This window comes from Semicossyphus pulcher, unplaced genomic scaffold (genome assembly GCF_022749685.1).
Source record: "Semicossyphus pulcher isolate SPU_LCO1_2020_fin unplaced genomic scaffold, fSemPul1.0.p SCAF_2, whole genome shotgun sequence".
Lineage (NCBI taxonomy): Eukaryota > Metazoa > Chordata > Actinopteri > Labriformes > Labridae > Semicossyphus > Semicossyphus pulcher.
In genome coordinates this window covers 35,139,996-35,160,000 of record NW_027211693.1, presented here as the reverse complement: position 1 = coordinate 35,160,000, position 20,005 = coordinate 35,139,996, and the positions used below count along the sequence as shown (strand labels likewise).

Here is a 20,005-nt window from a genome sequence, read left to right as displayed (position 1 = left end):
GAGGAGTAGCAATATATGTGGATACAAACTTTGACTTTAAGAGGGTAGAGGCTATGTCACAGGTGGTTGATAACCTTCTTGAATGCACTACAATTGAGATCTGTATGGAAAATAAGAGGAATGTCCTAATCAGCTGTGTATATAGAGCACCCGATTCTTGTATTGATAAATTTAGGGACTGGATGGAAGACATGTTTTCAAGAATAGGTAACAAAATATATATTTATATGTGGTGATACTAATATTGATTTATTAAAATATAACAGCCATAAAAGTACTGAGGAGTTTATAAATGCAATACATAGTATGAGCCTACTTCCTACAATCACTAGACCCAGCAGAATTACAGCTCATAGCGCCACTCTCATTGACAACATATTCACCAATGTAATTGAGAACAAAATAAGTGGATTATTAATCAGCGATATTACCGACCACCTGCCAGTATATACAGTATTTGATTGTAATTATAGGAACAAGACTGATAAACTGGTCATTATATGATAAACATTGTCCAATCAAGGAATATAATAAAAAGCTAGCATATAATAATTGTCCATGGTTAACTAAAGGTTTACAAAATGCCTGTAAAAAGAAAAATGCATTGTACAGGAATTTTATTAGACAGAGAACTAAGGAGGCAGAAGATAAATATAAAACATATAAAAATAAGTTAACCAGTATTATAAGGATAAGTAAGAAAGATTATTATAAGAATAAACTAGATAATAATAAAAATAATATAAAAGGGATATGGAATATATTAAACGGTATTATAAGAGATGGTGCAAAACAAAACAGCTTACCTAAGTATTTTATCGAAAATGATATTGAAAATCACAATATGGATGAGGTGGCAGATCGCTTCAATCAGTTTTTTGTTAATGTAGGCCCTGATCTAGGGGGTAGAATTCCGGATCGAGGGGCAGATGGGGAACATTTGGGGGAACTGGTTGACATAAATCCATGCACAATGTTCCTTAATGTAGTGGATGAAAATGAAATATTGGACATAGTTAAAAATTGCAAAAACAAAAAATCTACAGATTTTAATGATATTGACATGTCACTGGTCAAACTGGTCATTGAGGGGATTTCCAAGCTGCTTACACACATATGCAATTTGTCATTGAAAACCGGTACATTTCCAAACCAAATGAAAATAGCAAAGGTCATTCCACTGTATAAAAATGGGAGCAAACACCACTTCACAAACTACAGACCTGTTTCATTACTGCCACAATTTGCAAAAATATTGGAGAAACTTTTTAACAGTAGACTAGATTCATTTCTGGAAAGATTTAATGTACTCTCAGAGAGTCAATATGGCTTCAGAACTAACAGATCAACTTCTCAGGCATTAATGGAATCCATAGAAAGAATCACAGACGTAATTGACAATCAGCAACATGCAATTGGCATATTCATTGACCTCAAGAAAGCTTTTGATACGATTAATCACAATATATTATTAAAGAAACTGGAGAAAATTGGTATAAGAGGCATTGCAATAGACTGGATTAAAAGTTATTTGGACAGACGTCAACAGTTTGTGAAGCTGGGTAATTATAGCTCTAAGTGCTTGGACATTGCTTGTGGCGTCCCCCAGGGGTCAGTATTGGGGCCCAAACTTTTTATTCTATATATCAATGATATTTGCCAAGTATCAAAGCGAATGTCAATGGTACTTTTTTGCTGATGATACAAATGTTTTTTGCTCTGGTGATAATATAGATAAACTAAAGGAGGACATTAACGAAAAACTACATAAATTGAAGTTATGGTTTGATTGGAATAAATTATCTTTAAATGTGAGCAAGACAAAGTTTAAGTTATTTGGTAAGTTCAGGCTAAACACACAGGTGCAGATAGAAATTGATGGAGTTGCTATTAATCGGGTGCACGAAAACAAATTCTTAGGTGTGACAATAGATGACATGCTTAGCTGGAAACCACATATTACACATGCAAAATACAAAGTAGCTAGAAGTATAGCAGTCATAAATAAAGCAAAGCAGGTTCTGGATCATAAGTCACTCCACATGCTCTACTGTTCCTTAGTCTTGCCATATTTAAATTATTGTGCTGAAGTTTGGGGTAGTAACTATAAAAGTTCATTACAGTCACTAATCATTCTTCAAAAGAGAGCAATAAGGACCATCCACAAGGTCAGCCATCTGGAACATACTAATCCACTATTTCTACAGTCTAAATTATTAAAATTCACCGACATAGTTGCATATCAAACGGCAATAATTATGTACAAGGCTAAGAACCATCAGCTACCAGCAAACATTCAAAACTTGTTTCATGATCGTGAGGGGGGTTATAATTTGAGGGGAGAATTCAATTTTAAAATACTGAACAGAAATTCCACCATGAAAGGTTTTTGTGTATCAATTGCTGGTGTAAAAACTGTGGAACAGTCTGAGTGAGGAACAAAAGCAATGTCCAAGCATCAATCAGTTCAAAGCACGGTACAAAAGTATGATGTTCACAAGATACAGTGAGTCTTAATATCAAGAGTTGTAGTGTATGTAGGTATATTGTGTATACATTTTGTTGTATTATACTTATGTTAATATGGATAGTATTTTGTAAAATATATGATATGGATGTCTATGCGTTTTTTTGTTGTTTTTTTTCTTTCCTTTTTATATAAAATTGAATAGTATATTTTTATAAGAGTAGTACTATAAGCACGGAAGTCAACATATATTTAATTAATTAATGTAAGTCATTAAAAGAGGGGTGACAGTATATAAGTTTTACTTCTTCTCACTCCTTTTCGGATATGTTTAGTTTCTTTCTGTTTTGTTTTTGTTTTTTGCTTCTTTTTTGCTATTTTAATCTGTCATTCACTTTGTATGTCTTTCTCTATGATTTTAAATTGCAGAATTGTTTGTTTTTATTGACATATTCAAAATAAACATGACTAAACTAAACTAAAACTAAATGATTGTTCATGTGTTGGGAAAAAAGCTGAAAGGAGACTGCCCCTGTAATTATACAGAGAATGATCCTCCAGACTAAATTGGGCCTCCTCTGTAGGCTGGTTCAGTTGGCATATACTGAGTTCATCTTTACTCTTTCTTCTGACTGCTGTAACTTAACAATCCATGGTAAGAATGCTTTACTGTATCTGCAGTATAGCCCCGTAGTTTTCTGTAACTCACATGCTGGAGAGGCAAACTTCCCATAACAAACACACAGAAGAGCATGTCACATGCATAAATTACCCACAGTGTTACTTCCTTAAAGGTCAGGGCTTGGCAGGTAACACTACAGATAGGTCTAACAGACACTCAAACAACAGACAAAATGGCGCACCTTCTTTTTTCATTGCAGCTACCCAACCAATGACAACTAGGCAGACTATTCACCAACTGGCACTGGGTTGACTTTTAGGGGACAGAACCAAATATAGGCTTTAAAAACTTTATTTCAAGCAACAGCTTTTTTTGTAATTATATTCTTTCCTTGACTGTTGTTTTTGGGTTTTAAAAGAGACATGGAAAATCAATGTATCCAATGTTAAACAGTGTACAAAGAGCGACATAAATTCAACCACCATCTTGTTTCTTGTTTTCACCACCGTCTTTAACCATTTTTTCGAAATTTACCTCAAGAGTTACAATAATTTAACATTTAAAACTGTGTAGGAATGTGTGAGCAGGGAGAATACCACCCTAACATTATTGGTTTAAGGACAATGGGCCTCATTTACGAACAGTGCGTACGCACGAATCTGTGCTTGAACCTAAATTTCTTTGTACTCTGCGAACAAATTTAGAACTCCCTCAGACCATGCGTACGCACAAATGATGAAAGAAATGTCCTAGGAAATGTTAACACACACCCTTTTAACTGAATGCATACTATATTAAAACTTCATTTATTGGAAAAAAGGCTTTAATAGACAACAATAATTGAATTTACTTATGTATGGACCAAACGTAAATGCCGTGTCATCCTCATAATTTATTGTCATATTAAAATCTTCAATTATAGCAGTTGAGTTAGTTTATTAAGTTTACAATAGAGTAGAACATGTGAAAATGTTCATATTGTAATGTAACACTATTAAATCGTTTATTGGACTTGCTGGCAGATATTGCTGCCCGTGCACGCTCCGGAACAGTGTGCCTTTTCTGGCCTCCACCTCTGCCACAATTGTTTCAATTTCTGCTGATGTGAAATTTTTCTTTTGACCTTTTGAGGCCATCTTTCACGTTCTTTCAGCTTCTCCGTAACACCGCTCTCTTCATGCGGCACCAAACAGATGTCCTTATATAGAGAAATAGAGGCGTGGCAGTATGCTGATAGCAGATCGCGGACACGCGCCTGTCGATTTAGAACGGTTCTGATTTACTAACATACGCACGGTGGTGAGAACACATTGGACGGTACGCACGTGTCATAAATCTGACGGTGATTTTGCGCAAGTACTTATTTTTTGTGGAGAGTAAGAACGTTTCTGCGCAGATATTAGTGAATGAGGCCCATTGTGAGCTGACCCTCAGCTCACTAACTGTTTTGTCAGTTATCCCTTCTCTGGGTCTAGCATTGTCTGACTTCTTCTACAGTATGGGCTATTAAAACAATATCTTATAAACAGTACTGACAAATGCTGTTTACAATTCCAACAACAAACTATATCCAGCTTAATAATATATAAATAACATGCTCTTAAATCAAACATTACTTTAAATTATTATTATAGACACATAGGCTAAATGAGGTTATTTTGAGGACATTTGTCAAAAACACATTTCTGTTATTCTTTAAATAAATGTGTTTATGTGTATTTACCACAAGGACTTTTCAAATGTAATGAAAGAATGTAATAAATGTATAAATATTGAGTCAGTATTAAACATGATCAGTCAAAGCAGAGACGATTCTGTATGTTGATAAACGGGCTGTAACCTTTGCAGGTCAAGCAAATGTATATAAACACAAAGTATTTAGACGGCTCATGATTGAGATCTTCCCAGTACAATAGAAGGCTTTTCCAGGTGATTACATGTTACAAGTGTCACTTTAGTAATTCATTATTCAAAACAGTCAATTGTCCTCCATTATTCTACACAAGTGAGATGTGTAGCACAACCAAGACTTTCATCCCTTGAAAAATGAGAGCATCAGGCATTTCAGCAAATATCCCAAAACTAGATATGGTTGGAAAAAACTAGTATTGCAGTTGTATTACATGTGACCACCAAAGCAACTGGTAGTTGCAGGTATTATGACTATTGTCCACTAGGAGGAGGAAAGCGTGTCAAGCTGTTCGTGCTACGAAGTGCTCATTGGGAGGAGGTCAGAAAGGATGCTTTGGTCACAGCTGTTAGGTTGTTGTTAGTGCTGATACAATACAATACAATACAAAAGAGAATATGCCATATCAAATAAAGAACAGAACTTACTATGATTACTGCCCCACAGTTGTGTGCCTCTCACCATCAGTTTTTAGTTTACATCCATGTCTGTTTCCAGTCAATGACTTCCAGTAATCATTTATGTACTAAGTTTGAAACTGCTCCTTTGGCTTGCAATGACATATTTGACTCCCTTAGTGACTGGATTGCATAGTTTTTCAGTGCTTTGCAGGACAAAGCATCATTATAAAACATTCATGTGAGTACCTCTATGGTTAAAGAAGGCACGTTTCCATCCAAAAGAACTCGATTAAGGTTTGCAGAAAGTAGTGGTCGAGATTTTTTTTAAAAAGTCAACATTGCCAAAGGTATAGAGTTGGTGCCTCTAATAAACCAGCTCAACCTTTGCCTGTAATGTGATGGTTAAACAGTGTCGCTTGACTTGTTTGCTTCTCAGAGAGGACAGTGTTGTATGTATAACTTAAAAGACATCATCATACAAAGTGTTGAAACAACTATTACTGTCTTTGCAGAGAGCTTAAGTCATGAAATTGCACAGGGAAAGTGGGCAGAATAGCAGACTGGTGCTCCATCCATGATTAGTTTCTATAAGGTTCGACAGCTATTAAAGCTCTGGGCAACTCTGGAAAAATACTCTTTTCATAGGTTGAGTGACACATTTGAGAAATGACTCACATGTCTCAATTCCTTGAATTTTGTACTAATTTATAATATTTTATCATTTATAATACAACATAGCATATGTAATATAATTGTTTAATATATTGTGATGGAACAATTAAAGAAATAATAATACCTAAGTGTACCTAAGTACCTAAGTAAATATAACCCTGCAGCGCTGCCAGAAGTATGCAGCTTAAAGGGGACATATTTAGCTATGCATTCGTTTCACTTTAAAAATGGTATACATATTTCAATGTAATAATTTTCTAGAACCTCTCCTTCCTCCTGAAACCAACAAGCTGTTTTGCCATTCAAAGGTCAGACCTTAGCCACAATTGGCTGACAGAATTTGGAGTGACCCCATAGCCCCTCCCCCACGTGTGCGATCTCATGTGAGGGAGCGGCCGCACTGCACTGTCACTGCAAAGTTGTAGCAGGATCAGTTATTTGGCCTTATATGCCAGAATCTCCAGGAGGTATCTGAATGGTGAGTTGAAACCTTGATGACTTCTGCGAGAAGGCAGCCTGAGGTGAATGACGGTGAATGGTGATTGGTTGATTTCAGAGAAAACCAGGTTCTACGTAGAAACCTGCAGCTGTTCCGAACGGCCCATTTCAGAGGCGACCTTTTTAAAAATGTAATTCTGGAAAAACACGGAATTATGCAGTTTTCACTTTTTCACTGTGAACAATAAACACCCAAACATGTGAAACCCCTGAAAATATGAGAATATCCACTCATAAGATATGGCCCCTTCAAAGACTGCAAACCAGGGAAGTCGATGCTAAAATATTTAAGTGATATTTTAGAGGCAATGATGAGTGTGGGGGCTGACATGACTCATTCCATTTATGTCAACCATCATTTACCAGTCATTTGGTATTACTCCAAGCTCTCTGCATGCTGTCAGACTTCATCAGGGTGTGCATCCGTTGAGGAAACTCTCTAAAACTGAATTCAAACCATTTTCACATGTTTTCTTACAAAACCCTTTCAGTTTCTGCTCTGATATTCAGAAACATCTTAATGTCACCACAAACTGGGATTAAAGTGATTTTCTGAACGGTTTCTAAAATGACAATTTAATATTAAAGACTTTGGACAATTTTATTCCCTTTTTTTAATATGAGGGGGTTGCATAGGAAAGCCAGAGTGAATGCAGGTTTGTCTCTACACTGTTGGTCCTCAGAAAGGCTTTTCAGGCCTTTGAGGTGTATTCAAGAAACTTTTTTGCAGTAAGAAAGCTGTGAAGGCCTCTTTCAGTTTGAGCAAAGAGATTTGATTTGAGATCAAATGTTCAGGACAAACATTCAGTCATCTGCATCACTGTAGGCTGAGGAAAACTCCCTGCATCTTGATGCCATGACCTTTTCAAAATATAACTGTGCCCTGAGCCCGGAGGGCATGCGTCGGTTTAGGGGTGTAAACCCAAATGATAAAAGCCGAACTTGGCATCATGCATCTTTTAAATGTTACAGTGAATAACATCGAGTTCCAACCTCTGAGTTCTAACTTTTAAATAAATGAATCATCCCTTTCAAAACCCCCAAAACAACACCAGAATATTCTGTTCTTATGTTGTCCCTTACCCTCTGCCTCCAAGTATCTCCTTGCCTTGCTCTCCCTTTAAGTTGCTGCAAAGTCATGTTACTGGGAAGTGAGTCAGTGTGTGTGTGTGTGTGTGTGTGTGTGTGAGAGGGAGAGAGAGAGAGAGAGAGAGAGAGAGTGTGTGTAGTAACCTCATTGAGCCCCTCTGTCTTTGGAGAACAGAGCCAATTTCACAATGAATTAGGAGGTGATGCTCTAACTAGGTCATGGGCCCTCAACGCATGCACAAAAACACAAACACACAAATACAGAAAGACAGAAACACACTCACAGAAATACACACATATATATTATACACAGTGTGTTGAATTGAGAAAAAGCAAGAGAAAGACAGATGGAACAGAATGTAGAGGGAGAAAGAGTATAAGAGAAACGGAGGGAAGAACAATGCAAAACATTAGGGAAACAAGGAACGGAGAGAAAACAAAAGACTGGAGGCAGACAGAGATGGATAGAAAGAAAGACAGTGTTAGAAAGAAGGATGACACAGAGGGAGGCAGGGAAATGGAAAACAGAGTTAGAGGTGGGGAAACAAGCAGTAACAGATGTAGACAGAACGGGTTGGAAGAGAAAGACAGAGAATCCTTTAATTCGCCCTGCGTCCTAAAGAGCGCGTGTGTTTGTTTGTGTGTCATGCAGGGGACGTGATGTTACATTGGGCTCAACGTTATTCCAACGAGGTTACATATTTTTTGCCACACAGCAAATCCCCTCTCTTTCTTTGTCTCTCCCTCTCTCTCTGTCCGTCCCTCTTCCTGTCTTCTTTCTCAAACACAGACACAAATACACCTCTTAACACAGAAATCCTCAGCAGTGTTAAATTTAGCCTGAATGCTGTGTACTTTGCTAACACAAATTTTACTTTGAAATGCCTCTGAAATATGGATGAGACTTTTTTTTAAAAATGGCTGCGGGTGGAAGGAGACAGGAAAAAAATAGAAACAGAAAGGTGGGTGGGGGGTGGGGCAAATTAGATGATGATGTCACCCATGTGAAGTCTGAAAAAGGGCTGTTAACTAGATTAGCCCAGAGTTTTACCACATATCTGAAAGGACAGACCTGTCAAGTGGGACACACTCTAAAGCTGTACATTTTAGAGTTGGTAACATAGCAGTAGTGGAGTTGAACTTATGCTACTGTCTGCCCTGATAACTCATAGTTGTTGTCATTTCTTTTTTCCCTTTTACATTTTTTATTGAGTAGGACAGTTGATAAAGTCGGAAATGAGGGAGGAGAGAGTAGGGATGACATGCTGCAGAGGGCCGAGGGTTGGAGTTGAATCCGAGGGCGCTGCCTCGAGGGCTGTGCCTCTGTACATGGGGCACTGCTGAGCTAAACCACCGCCCTGTGATAACTCATGGTTCTAAGTGTTTCTATTTGTGCTAAAAGGCTAGCAAGTAGCTACAGCTGACAACTGTTCCTGATCTGTAACCTACAGTAGGTATATTAATTTTAGTGGAATCTAAGAGGCACAAAGACTTTGCTTTATTCAGACAAACTTGAACATCAATCACTCTCAGTACACCACATAGAACCACTGTGTCAGTCATACTGAAGTGTGACTGTAGAAACCATGGTGGGACAAACAGGTTCATGTTCAGCTTAGAGTGAATGTTGTAACACTAAAAAGGACCTATTTTCAACAACAAGCTGGAGTTTGACTCTCTTTTCAAGACTATTTCAAAGAAATCATTAACATCCAATAAAGTCAGCAGCTGTAACACAAGTTCTGTTCGTCTTTGTCCTGGCTGAAGATGTTTTTTGCTCAGAGTTGACCTCCAACCCGGTGTGATGTGAATGTAACTGTCACTGTCAAGAAGGCACCCTCTTTGTACTTCCATTGAATATTGAAACAACGAAATAGGCATAATCGTATTTTTACATGCTTTTATGTGGGCACCAAAATTCCCTCACCTCATTTATATCAAAGGTGGAGGAAGCCAAATCTGCACTGCCTTACTCAGCGTCACACGTTGAACCCCTGTTGGGTGTGCTTCCCTTCGTCCTACTTCCAGGCTCACTGATAGTTACCCGAATACTAAAGGGATGCAGATCAAAAAGGAAAACTGTAACAAAGTATTTCTAAGATGACATAATGAGGACAACTATCATTCTATCTAACTATCAAAACGTTTGACAAGCCTTCAGTGATATCCTCCATTTGTTTTTATCAACCATTTCCTGACCAACTTTCCACACATTCGGATATTCTGTGTGATATGTGTGTGTGATTCTGTGGGATATTCCTATGTGACATACATTTAGTGACAAACACACACACACACACACACACACACACACACACACACACACACACACACACACACACAGTAGGTAGCAGAGAGCTCCTGAAGGCTGCTCAGGGCTTATGGAGTTCTTCTCTGTGGGACATGTCGGATTTAAAAACAAGATTAGAGAGTTCAGCCTGTTTCACACTGTCTGTCAGTCTGTCTGCAAATGTAAGAAGGTCTCTGGCTCTCTCCAGGAATCTATCATTTAATCATTTCAGAAACCTCTATTACTTCTTGGATAACGATGGAAATCAAGGTTGAAATGCAGAGACCGCTGGCTTTATGGGAGATTTGTAATTCTCTAGTCCTATAAACCCTCGATTCATCTGTTTCCATTTGTAAAGCATCCAGACATGTGGCTTGACATAGTGAAAATGGATGTATGGTATACACAACTCATTAAGCATACACAAAAATGATTAGAATATAAGGGAAAAGTGCACGCGTGTAGTGCCCACATCAGAGACCCACATCATTTCCGTTTTTGCATGTCTTTGTATTTTGCCTCACAAAGTTGTCCTTTTTTACAGTATCATCAGTGTCACACATCCCCAGAATCAGCACAACCTTGCACATTTTATTAAAAACCACACTGCAAACCATATCATCAAAAAAAAAGAAACTTTGCACGTGTGTTAGGTTTGTTCTAGAAGTAATTTGAAGCTTCTACCTCCTACTGTTCACGAGTTATGCCTTTTCTTTTGGGCAGAGTCTCTGGGCATTTTTTTGCTAGGAATTGTCTTTTTTTTTTCTGCCAGTGCATTTCCTTATCGGGCGCAGAGTCGTCGGATTTTTCATCCACAATACCTCCGTCACAAATCAACTGCAAAGCCTCAGCTGTATTGTACTTCTTTTTTGTCATTTCTTTTTCTGTTTTTATATAAAAACTAAACTTCTGAAAAAGCATATCTTCTCTCTTCTCTCTCTGTCGTCTCGTTTTGCTCTGGTACTCCTCAGTTTTCACCTCTGTATCGTTGAATAAAACACAGGCTGATGGCACCGACTGGAGCCAATCAAAGTGTCTGATTCAGAAATGTGACTCTCTACATCACCAACAAAGATGGCTGATGAGCACTGATCTATAAACATACAAGGAGAATGACCATCGCACCAGGCAGGAGAGGAGAAGGGTGAGTTACATAATGCTATGCCATCCTAGCATACATCTGCAAGATTAGCTGTAATGCCCTTAAATGTTCAAAGCTATAAAAATATGCTATATGATGGCTCGATAGTGTCACCAAGTATCATATCGTTATGAAACAAAACTCTGTCTGCCCAAGCTAATCACACATGGCCAAGGCTCGCAACCAGCAGATGCAAAGGGGTATCAACAAGTAATCAAGCAGAAAATAGACTACCCTGCATTGACACCAGCAGACTTCAAAAACCACCCACAGCCACATGGTTGTTATTGGCAAAGTGACTATTACTTCCCAGGTGTAATATTAGTTCACAAATTTAATTGTGTCATTTTGGTAATATGTCCACGCACAATATTGTCCAATTCAAACCCACTAACACTTTGCACTGCAGTATTTTAATTTGAATTGTTGTTCAGTTTACCTGAGGTTGTTTACTGTGTGCTTCTCTTGTTCAGGTGTTGCTTGTTACACAAAACTTGAAAGGTAACCAGAAAACCTGAAAGGTCAGTGTAGTTGCTTTTTCAACATTTAAACTGCATCTCAAAACCTAGCTCAGGTCATGTGGCCTTTGTGTGGCACTTTGGTCATGTTATTTCACATGGTCATGTAACAGTAACATTTCATGAGCCAGATCCTCATGTCTTTCATTTATTTCCTTTTTCCCTAATGCCCTTATTCTGTTTATTCGCTCAATGTTATGTTCTCCTCATCCTTATTCTCTTTCTTTTTGTCTTTTTTTTCTGCCCCCACCCACATGAGTGGCTCCTCCACTGACCCTTAGTTATCCCTGCTCCTGATCAGATCAGCAGACCATGCATGTGCTTCATTTGTTTATGCGTGTGCGTGTGCATGTATTTGTGTGTCTCGCTGTGTGATCTATTCTGGGGCCATTCTCCCCTAGGCTAAGGCAGTAATGCTATATGACTGTATAGTCTGTGATCACCAGACAGATCACACAGCATTACTAACAACTACATGTTAATGTGCTCACACACACACGCACACACACACACACACACACACACACACACACACACACACACACACACAGACACACACAGAAAGATTCAGAACCATTAAAGACCACACAGCAGCAGACGGAAACACAGTGTCTCTGAATAATTAATAACAATGAGAGTACTTGGTCTATGTTCGACTGGTTAGGTGAGGTGAGTAAGGTTTCAAAAAGCTGGAGATGCAAAGCTTCCCACATGTGTTTTTCCTCTGTAATGTGTGGGTGTTGTTCTCCTCGGTCACATTTTACTTTGCAAAGATCAGCTGAGCATTTTTGTAATCAATAACGAGAGTAATGTCAGCAGCATTGGTGGGGTAACAACTGCAGAACTGAGATTTTCACTCATTATTGTAGTAATGTATTTGGGTCCTAAAGGGATTGTTCACTGATTTTCAGCCTTATCTCTGAATATCCAAGCTGGGCACATAGCAGTGATTCCCAAACTGGTGGGCGCACCCACTGAGGGGGCCCGGAGTAATGACAGGGGGCAGGGGCATGGCAAGGCTCAATAGAAGCAATGCACACAGTCCTGCACTGCTAGCGAAGCTTGGCCAATTTTGTGAAAGGACTGCCAAGCAAAAAGCTGACGATGAATCGTCACAACTACTGAAACAAAGACAATGAAATATGAAGAATCATATCTCTCCCTCGGCTTCACCTGTACAACGGTGTTTAATGATGAGAGACCACAGTGTTGGTGTGCCTCAAAGTATTAGCTTCTTACAGCGTGAAGCCAAACAAGTTTTTTCTACCAGACAGGAACAGGAAATTTTACCAGATAAATGCAGTGTGCCTATGTATACAATTAACTTACGCCGTGTGTGTGCTGCAGGTGAAGCTGCTAAAAGTTAACACTCCGCGGCACGTCCGCTCTATGAACATGCCATTTATGTGGCCACAGCATTAATGAGCACCGGGATGAGGTGCCGCTGATAACGGGAATACACTCACTAAAAAGCCACCTGGCATAACTGAAAGCCTCGATCATCCGGCCAACATTGCGTGTGACAGTTGTAGCAGCATCGGGTGTTTGTTTACAGTTTACAGGCAGGTGACACACAGACTGCTCATGAAGAGTAGGGCTGTGCAAAAATATCGATATAACAAAGTATCGCGATTTTTCATTTTCACGATAATGTATCGATTTTCCCAACCCTCATATCGATACATTTAATGGGTTTAAGATGCCCTCATATTTCCCTCAAATTCCTGTGATCATAACGACCTCCACTCCTGTAGATGTTGCTGTAATGCTGGGAGGCTGGGTCCTAAGGCTAGGACCTACCTACGATTGCACTAACAAGACAAAACGCAGATAACCTTTTTTATCCACACACCTACAGCTCTGCTGTGACTGAAGTGCTGTTACACAGCCGCATGTCCCTCTTCCTGTTTTCTCAGGATCACAATATGTGTCTGCTCTGTTTGCATTATAACAAGCTACGTTTTGCACATCACAATGATCCAAAATGATCCAAAGTCGACGTGGTTCTTGATGACATCGGCACTACGGCGCAGCACTATAGGTTTGAAACAGAGAAATAACAAGGTCTGTATTTAACAGAAGATGGGAGGGATGTATTTATGGCATGTCAAAAGATATCGAGGAGCAGCACGTGTCTGAAAGCGTGTGTTAATGTATATGGATGTGTGTTTATGTGTCGATGAGCATGGTGAGGGGGGGCTTGAAAATATTTTCATCCACCAAAGGGGGGCCCTGCAGAAAAAGTTTGTGAACCACTGGCATATAGTATAAAAACACCTGCAGTTTGAGCATACAGTGATGCAGTTGGTTGCCATAAACTACTACTTGAATTTCTCATCTCAGCCTTTGATTTTAATGCAAAGAAATGCAGCTAAGCGAAGCCAAGGCTACAACTGCTCACATGCATTCATCCTGGTCCACTTAGGAACTGCTGGAACGGCTCCGGGAGCAGGAGCAGAAGCAGTCAGATTTCTTGGTCGATATAGCATGCACTGAGCAGTTAATTGATTCAATTGGGGCTCCTGTGGCTCAGGAGGTACAGCTGGTTGTCTACTAATTGAAAGGTTGGTGGTTGGATGTCTGGCTCCTCCATCTCCATGTCAAAATGTCCTTGGCTAAAATACTGAACCTCAATTGCTCCAGAAGGCTGTGCCATCATTTTCTGAATCTGTGTGTGGGGTGAATGTGGTGTAAAGTGCTTTGACTGGTCAGAGGACAGGAAAAACGAAGTGCAAGCCTTTGACCAGCTGACAACATTCATCATCAATCTGTTCTACATTTCCTTTAAGAACAGTTGGATAAAAAGAAATATGTATTTGCAGTATAAATATTTTTTATTTAACCTAGCATATGTACAGTTAAAAATGGGTGAGTGCATCATTTGCTTGCACTTTACAAATCAGGGAATGTTGCTTTGGATGGTTAGTTACTTGAGCCAGGCATAGTAAACCTAGCTAGATTTACTACATATGTTTAGCTTAACCCCCAAACTTTCTAAGTTTTCCAAGCAGCTCAATGTGCCTCGTTAGCAGTAGAGGAGTCTGATTTGGAGCCTGAATCCAAGAGTAAGAAACTGTAGGACAGGTAGATATAATAAACTACACTGAAGTGAGTTTTGCACATGTTGCACAGTTAGAACATCCAGGGGCTCTGTTGACAGTAAGAACAACATTGTAAACACGGAGATTACAGCAGCTTTACGAAGTGTGCATGACACCTAGGGTACGGCAGTTAATTAAATAGATTATGTTTAAAAGTTCCAGTAAGAAGTCATGAATGAAGCACATTGAGAGTGTGACGTTAAAAACAGGTTTCCCCCACTGTCCCTCAGCCAACTTTGGGTCTATTTCCAGCAGCGCTTTTTAGCGAAGCATATTTCTTCCTGAATCCACATCTTGGCCAGCAGCTGATCTGCTTGTGTCTTTACTTTAATCTCCATTTAATGTTGAAAGCATGGCAATAAAACCTGCTGCCAAGAGACACAGACCTAACTACAGGATGAAGGAAAGAGATGTTTAGTCAAGGCCTGGCACACACTCACATATGCCTTCACGGACAGCTTCACTAAAAATATTTACAGTGTAAACATTTCTCTGAAATAATGAGTTCAACTTGAAAAATGTTTGGACCACATTAGATAGACGGATCCTCTACTGCTAATGGACAGGAAGGACAGGTGTCAGTGTTGTAAATACACAGATACATACAACCATCATTGATGCGCACGGACACATACACCTTACACACACATATGCATGCACTCATACACACACAGTGTGGCTGTGGGTCAGGAGCATTAGCCTGTAATGGCCAGAGGGTTCATCATATAAGCTCTGTGAGGGAGAGGAGAGAAGCAGGCGAAAAAGTCAAAGATCTAAATGTGGACAAATACAGAGAGGAAGGGAGAGAGGGACCGAATGAGGAAAGAAAGTCATTAGAGTCAGAGATTCAATGGTTTCCTAAATAGGACTAGATAAATTGCCCTAACACACACACACACACACACACACACACACACAGACATATTGGTGGAGTTAGTCTATCCCTATATGTTAGTTTACTTCTCTGCTTATTTCTGTAGCTTAATCGGATAATGACCCCCAAAGTGGAAGGTGAACACTGAGTAACGTGGAGTTTAGTTGCCTTTTTAGGTACAAATAAAACTAATAATGTGATGTTTAAGTGTAAAGTAAGAACAGATATAAAAGATAGTCATATTATTATTGTCAAAGATATTTATATTGTCATGATAAAACTAACAGAGACTGACTTTGTATTTCCTTCAAGCATGACACTAACGTCCTTTAGTTTATCTTGTCTATTTTTGTCCTGTTGATCATGAGTCACTTCCTGACTTCAGTTATAACCTGGAACCATCTGTGCTATTTGATATTTTATACATTTGTATACAAGAAATCAAGAAAACCAATTCCAAAAATGTGTTAAAAAAAAAGTGTTTTTATTATTTATTCCAACAAGTTCTATAGCATTTGTATGTGTGTATAGCATGTTACAGAGGTTTCCATACTGCATGCTGTTCTGCTGAAGACCTTCCTATCTAGAAGATAGGTTTCTGAAGTCAGCTTAGGTAAGACAAAACTGCTTTGAACTGATATTGGATCATCGTCAGGCTTTGTTACAGCTTAGCACTTGAGTTTCACTCTCTGAGCATCAATAGGTGAGGTCAGCTGACGAGAGTCACACCCTCTGTTGCTCGCTGTTGTGAAATCAAACTGGGGCGTGTTCAGACGTGGCACATCCTGGTTCAACTGCAGCACTTCCTGGTATAGCTAAGCTGTAGCGGCAGTGAAAGCGTCAGCCCTTAAGTGTCGGCCCAAATTGTGTTGTGGTCATTAACTTTGGCCTTTGGAACTGCCAGACTGCTGTAAATAAAACAGAATTTATCCAAGCACTTACAAAACTGTCAGATGTTCAGGTACTAGCCCTGACTGAAACCTGGATCCGTCCAGAAAACACTGCCACACCAGCTGCACTCTCTATAGAGAGTGTTCTCACGCACACCCCGCTCTGTTGGACATGGAGGTGGTACAGGTGTCCTCATTTCTAAAAACTAGAAATTCAGTAAGCTCACCCCACTGCAACAACTCATCATTTGAATACCATGCAATCATGATTATTGCTCCCATCAAAATAAATGTTATTGTCATATACCGCCCACCAGGATACCACTTGGACAACTTTGTTGAGAAACTGGACATGTTACTCTCAGAAATACCTGACGATGGCAAACGACTTATTGTCATGTGAGACATGAAATTTTACATGGACAAAGCCCAGGCAACAGACTTCCTATCTCTTCTGTCCTCTTTTGACCTCAAACAGGTCCCTCCCCCTCCCACACATAAGGCAGGTAATACTCTGGATCTCATTTTTCCTCGGAACTGCCCCACAGCAAATCTGACAGTCACATCCCTACATCTGTCAGATTCACTTCTTCATCCAATTCACCGTCTCTACACCGGAACTCCCCTAAACTCCTCCACAAATGGTCTCATACTGGTCACCAGAGAGCAAAGGGCAGGGCTCAGGACAGCAGAGAGAAAGTGCGGAATCCAGAGAGTCCACTGACCTCGGTGACTACCATCAACAACTTGCATCTTCTGCCAGTTTAAATCTGCAAAGACTGCTTATTATCAAAACATGATCTGTGGTGCCACTGATGCACGAAAAATGTTTTCTGCTTTTAACTCACTCCTCTATCCACCCCCTTCCCCTTCCTCCACTCTGCTCACTCCAGACATGCTCGCCATGTTCTTCCCAAATAAGGTTTTCTACCATCAGAAATCAGTTCTCTTAGCCTGACCAATTCAGCCTGCAGCCACCAGCCAATAGCGCCTCTCTCACCTCATTCTCCCCCAGACCTAAGACGAAGTCTCCAAGCTTCTGCAAGACTCTCAGCCTACTACCTGTCCACTGAACCCAATACAATCAAACCTCCTACAGACCAATTCCCCCACACTGAATCCTGTAGTCACGCACATCATCAACTCTTCACTGTCAACGGGTGTGTTGCATTCAAGCAAGCTCAGGTCACCTCACTGCTCAAAAAAACACCCTGAACCCAAACCAGGTTGAAAACTACAGACTAGTCTCACTTCTACCCTTCCTGTCAAAAATACTTGAGCGCACAGTTTTTAATCAAGTCTCTGACTTCCTGTCCAAGAACAATCTGTTGGACCCAAATCAGTCTGGCTTTAAGCGGGGCCACTCTCCCGACACGGCACTACTGTTGCTAACAGAATCACTGCATCTGGCTAAAGCTGCTTGACAGTCCTCAGCTCTATTGCTGCTAGATCTGTTAGCCGCCTTTGACACAGTAAACCACCAAATCCTCCTCTCTACTCTCTCTGAGCTTGGTATCTCAGGATGTGCCCTCCTCTGGTTCATGCCCTACCTCTCAGGGAGATCTTTTGGAGTATCTTGGAAAGGAGTGTCAAAACCCCACAGCTTATCCACAGGGGTGCCTCAAGGGTCAGTGCTCAGTCCCCTTCTCTTTTCAATATATACCACCTCACTTGGTGCAATCATTTTCTCCCATGGTTTCTCATACCTTTGCATTGCGGATGATACCCAGCTCTTCCTGTCATTCCCACCAGACGACGCTACAGTCTCGGCACTGATCTCGTCATGCCTTGCCGATATCTCTACATAGATGAAAGAACGCCACCTTCAGCTCCACCTATCCAAGACTGAGATTCTTGTTATCTCAGTCAGTCCCTCTGTGCAACCACAGATCAATATCCAGCTTGAACAAACTGAACTCATACCCACTAAGTCTGCCCGGAACCTGGTTGTCACAATTGACGACGGGCTAAACTTTAAGGTTCACGATTGCTTGGTCATGTTGGTTTGTCCTGTACAATATCAGGAAGACCCTACCTTTCAGAGCATGCAACACAACTGCTGATACAGGCTCTCGTGATATCACGCATTGATTACTGCAACTCTCTGCTGGCAGGCCTTCCTGCATGCACATTCAAACCTCTGCAGATGATCCAGAACGCAGCAGCGCGACTGGTCTACAATCAACCCAACACAGCACATGTCACTCAATGGTTCATATCCCTCCACTGCTTGTATCCCTCCACTGCTCGTATCCCTCCACTGTTCATATCCCTCCACTGGCTCCCAGTCACCACTCGCATCAAATTCAAACCCTGTTGCTCGCTTACAAAACAGCAACAAAAACGTCTCCTGCCTACCTGAACGCCCTCATCCAGGTCTAAACTCCGTCCCGCCCACTACGCTCTGCCAATGAAAGGCGCCTGGTACTCCCATCACAACAGGGCCCTAAGTCTCTAACTAGACTCTTCTCCTCAGTAGCCCCCCGGTGGTGGAACGAGCTACCAAACTCCATTCGGTCCGCAGAGTCCCTTTCACCTTTAAGAAGAAGCTAAAGACCCAGCTCTTTATGAGCACCTCTGACCTTAATGATATTGATGCTATTGATTGATGATGATGTCATCGCGGATGCAGTTTATGCTGACTAGGATTTTCATGTTGATGATAGTGACTATACTGATCTTGTTGATGTTGCTGATGATGATTATTATTATATTATATGATTGTATAGTAAAAAAAACGCCCTATACACTGCCTGTCTGCACCAGTGTCCGATCACACTTGAAGCTGTTTGTTGGCACTTGCTGACTTCGTTCCCTCCTGTCTTGATCGGTGCTTATGTTGTATTAACTCTCAGATGTGCGTCGCTTTGGACAAAGCGTCTGCTAAATGAAATTGTAACATTGATACAATTCACATCATCTATATATGATAAGGATGTTGACAGAAAGAGTTTTACATTTGTCACAGAGAAATGATGCTGAAGTTTTATCTTCACTACAGAACTGATAAACATCTGCAAAAAACGTTTTCACAGGACTTTGAGGACACTGGGCCGCTCTTGCAAACAATCAAAAATTGACACTAATGGATGCTGCATGACAGCAGTCCCCAATTTACAACTTGTTTTTTGCACCGACTAACACCACCAATCAGAAACCAATCTTCCAGAGCCTCTGGCTCTTCTCCAGGATTTATACAGAGAACAAAGAACAGACTCTGCTGACTCCATCCTAAAGTCCAAACACACGTTAAGTGTCAGACCTGAGGTGTAGATGCTATGGTGTATTTTCAACATTTCTATAAAGATGTCCAAGTATTGCACATTTTCCATTCCTTTATAAAACTATTCTACAAATATACGCCTTTAAATCCTCTAAATCGTTATATCATCGTTATATTTTAATTGGTCATTTGTTTCATGATGACCAGCTGGTCTCTATTCTTATAGCTCTTCACCATAAGATAAAAATAATCATACTTCTCACTTAGCACCCTTTAGCAGAGATCAGATAATCTCTGCCTGAAGCACAGG

General features: G+C 40.2%; 1 protein-coding gene and 1 pseudogene across 2 annotated transcripts in view; one reads left to right on the top strand and one right to left on the bottom strand.

Annotated features, from left to right (window-relative positions):
- il1rapl2 (interleukin 1 receptor accessory protein-like 2) overlaps window positions 1-20,005 on the bottom strand; it is a 375,845-nt gene that overhangs the window by 96,289 nt on the left and 259,551 nt on the right. The gene's annotated exons all lie outside the window — the stretch shown is intronic.
- LOC138598448 (uncharacterized) lies at window positions 11,061-18,971 on the top strand (annotated as a pseudogene).